This window comes from Pinus tabuliformis, chromosome 4_2 (assembly GCF_031772625.1).
Source record: "Pinus tabuliformis cultivar Carrire ecotype Pingquan chromosome 4_2, CPIR1, whole genome shotgun sequence".
In the NCBI taxonomy this organism is placed as follows: Eukaryota; Viridiplantae; Streptophyta; class Pinopsida; order Pinales; family Pinaceae; genus Pinus; species Pinus tabuliformis.
Genome location: NC_142304.1, coordinates 675,967,488 through 675,971,602, shown reverse-complemented (window position 1 = coordinate 675,971,602; position 4,115 = coordinate 675,967,488). Strand labels below are relative to the sequence as shown.

Genomic DNA, 4,115 nt, shown 5'->3' with positions numbered 1-4,115 from the left:
TTAGGCCAGCATACATTTTGTTTAATGGTTCATTGGTGTAAAGTCTACATATAGACTTATGCGATGGGAGGATATATTGCATTCTTGATACCTTGTTAATAAACTTTGAGAGTGGTATGTGCTTATTCCATGTTAAATTTAAAGGGGGGGACATTGGTTAATTTTAACTAGGCCATAATTTCTTGACTCTAGTCTAGGTTGAATAACCTATTTTTGGAGTATACACACTTGATCCCTTATTTTTGACCGTTTAATCTTTGTCTTCACCCTTTAATCAGCAAAATTGAACTATATTTTTAGTGTGTAATAAAGTATCACAATTCAACAAGGCCCTAGTCTATCTATTATATGTTTAGGAGCTTTTTCAAGCATCTTTTATGGTTGAATTTGCCCAAAATTCTTATGGGATTTGTTGGGATCACAAGTTTGACTTGTGAAATCTCCACAATCCTAACGCCTCAAGGGTTTTTCAAGATGTTAAACCCATATATGAAGTCAAAAAAACATTTTAAACAAAAAAAGATATGGTTTTGACCAAAACTTGTTTCGTTGGATTCTGACAAAAAACTCCAAATAATGTAATAGTTAGACAATGCCTTCAACAAGTATTCATGTTTAAATCCTTTTAGGATTCCATTCTAGTTTCCATCCTCCTATCCCAAAAGGAGGAGGCATCCTCTAGGCTAAAAAATTGTAAGTTATACAATGCTCTCAATAATGAATTAAAATGCTTATAATCCCCTTAGTATCCAATCCAATAATCTTCTCCAATTTCAAATTATATATATATATATATGTGGTAACTCCACATTTATCAAGTGCCAAGTCATAGAAGGTGGAAACCTCTTTTTTAAGTGAAAAACAGGAGGAAAAGATTGCTCGAGAGATTTGACCCCTCTGAGCGCTTGATATATTCACAGTTCAGATGGATATAAGTTTGTTTAATTGTTAATAATTATTAAAAAATAATAATTATAATTCTTAATTAATTTATTTATTTTTATTTTTATTTAATTTGACCAAGTCAAAATATTATAGATAATAATTCTTTGTTAATTAAATAATTTATTTTTATTTTTAGTTTTACTTAATTTGGCCAAAGTCAAATGTTTAGATAACATAACAAGACATTACGACATCTCTTCCATACTGAAGTTAAGAAATCAAATTTTACATAAAACCAACCTAGATCCATCTTAACTCTGAATCTACTAAGAAGGATCAAATCATTTTTAGCTTTAAAAGAGATTTGCATCTCTCTTAATGCTTGGTAGGATATAGGGTAGTTTAACTATTATTTATAATTAAGCATAAATATAATTATTAATTTATTTTTTTGTTTTATTTAGACCAAGTCAAATTGTTAAATGAGACCTTACAATATATGAGAGTTATTTAATTTTAATTTTAATTTTTTTTTGACTGAGCCAAAATCTTAAACATTACAGCATCTCTACCATACCGAGATGGAGAGTGCTTCTCGGTGCAATGAAGATTTTATATATTTAATATAATTTTGTATAATAATAATTAGCATAGTCTAACTTATAAACAAAATAACATTTTTCATGACAAATTTTCTTGTTAATTTTAACCAAAATTTGATATAGATTTTTGAAAACTTGAGTTTAAGTTGTTTAATCTATGAAAGTTGAGTTCCCTAGTGGTTTTTCAGGGCGTTGAAATTATTTTAAATAACAAAAAATCATGTTCTTGCTTGAAATTGTATCTTTGGATTCCGGTGAGAAAGGTTATTTCATCTATAAGTTAGACTGCACCATAATAATTACCATTTAACCCCAAGGGTTAACTCAATTGGTCGAGTCCCTATAGTTAAAACATTTGCCATTGAGAGGTCACATGGTCAAATTCTCTCGAAACTCTCTTGGTCAAGCTATTTTGTGGACGTAGTGAGTCACTTGTGGACATTGCTAATCTCTTCAAGTGAATTTGCATGGAACAATATTTTGTGGGCATTACCATTATGAATATCAATATGTCTTTATTACAGTGATGATTACTATTCAATAACATTAACATTAATTTGAGATATTTTTTTATCAACTTAATTGTAGATAATGAATTGATATAATAAATATTAGATATCGTTTTTTGGATTCAACTGCATTAAGTCATTCATCTATGACCATTTCCATGAGAGGTAGTCGTAACTGACTAATTTATCATGATTTTTTGAATAGTCCACTTAACACTCATTGCATTGAGAGGTAGTCATAACTGGCTAATTTCTCATGATTTTTTGAATAGTCTACTTAACACTCATTGCATAGGGTGTCGCTCACAAGGGTGAAGAAGTGGGATTGAAACTAGTGAAATGAATCACATATCATCATCATCACTTCCGGGGCTTGCACCCAATAACCAGGACTTCTCGGTAGGTCACCCATCCCATATCACCTCTGGCTCAAGCGTGCTTAACTCTGGAGTTTTCCCCACAATCAAGCCCACTTAGCTTGCTACACTGTTTGCAAAACCTTAGCAAGTATTGTGCCTCATGAACCATTCAAGTATATCTCCCTTCACTCTTTTGTATTTAAGTATTGAGGGGCTTTCACAGTGCATTATATTATATATCATTTTTGGGATTCAACTGTTTTAAGTAAGTCATTCATCTATGAACCTTTCCATGAGAGTTAGTCATAACTGAGTAATTTCTCATGATTTTTTTTAATATTCCACTTAACGCGCATTGCATTGGGTGATGCTCAAAGGGGTGAAGAAGTCGGATTGAAACTAGTGAAATGAATCACATAGCATCAATCATCACTTCTGGGGCTTGCAACCGGTAACCAGGACTTCCCAAGAAGTCACACATCCTAAATCGCCTTTGGTTCAATAATTAAACCATCTTAGATTTATCTTAAATAATAAATATATTTTTATTATTTTAAAATTAATTTGTACTCCATTTCTACAAATTATAAAAAATATAATTTAATAGATTAATTTAATCAATATCAATATTGCTTTCGTATAATGATGATTACTATTCAATAACATTAACATTAATTTGAGATGGTTTTTTATCAACTTAATTGTGGATAATGAATTGATATAATAAATATTTTTTTATTATTTTAAAAATAATTTGTACTTAATTTCTACGAATAATAAAAAATATAATTTAAGAGATTAATTTAATTTTTAATTTAATTTAATTTCTATTTTTCTGTACCAATTAAAATGTTTACCTAACATAACAAAATTGAATAAGACAACATCTCATACATATTGAGCTGGAGAGCTTAGGCACAATAAATAAGGATGTATCACTCAAATTCTTTAATTAAAATTATAAAAGAAGAGAATAAAAGATGAGAGAACAATGGTAAGGACAATATATACTTTGTTTCAAAGATGTCTAAATTTGCTATGTATTGTGAAGTTTTTTGGGGGGAATAGGTGAAAACTTATCTGGCTAAATCTTAACTTAGTTTTTGACTGAATATATATATATATATATGAATTTAGCACCCTGAAAAATTCTTAAAACACTTACATTGTGGAGAATTTATCACTCCAACTAGAAAAAGTCCATGCCGAATTCTTGGCAAATTAAACTAGAAAATCATTTAATAAATGAGTTTAAATATTAAACTTTACCAAATGAGTTAGATTTCGAATTTCAACCTTATTGGTAAATACCATAGAGCACTTGTACAGTGAAATTTGTCCTGCAGGGATCAATGAATTCGAACAATATGAGGGAGCTATAAGATCAATGAATTCATATTGCAATCCGCGAACCCTCAGCTATAAGATCAATGAATTCGAACAATATGAGGGAGTAAAATAAGGATGGTCCCGGCGGGGCTCGAACCCGCGACCTTCGGCTTGCTCTTATTTAAGCCATAAGACCAATGCTCTAACCAACTGAGCTACGGGACCAGTTGAGATGCATTTATGTGAGAATCACATTTTGGATAGAGTGTTTTGTTGTTTCCTTTGTTGTTGCATTACTCGACGTTAAGTTAGTGCACTGTCAGCATAATGTATTACTGGAGGATCTTTTATCCCTTCTTTTTATTTCTTTTTAAATTTTAATTATAGAGTTAGGGGACGTGGAAATAGGTTATTTGGTACTTGGAGAGTTG

General features: G+C 30.4%; 1 non-coding gene across 1 annotated transcript; it reads right to left on the bottom strand.

Annotated features, from left to right (window-relative positions):
- Positions 1-3,820: 3,820 nt before the first annotated feature.
- TRNAI-UAU (transfer RNA isoleucine (anticodon UAU)) lies at positions 3,821-3,909 on the bottom strand. Its single transcript is given in 2 exon segments — positions 3,821-3,856; positions 3,872-3,909. It is a non-coding gene; the product is annotated as a tRNA-Ile (tRNA).
- Between the last annotated feature and the right edge of the window lie 206 nt (positions 3,910-4,115).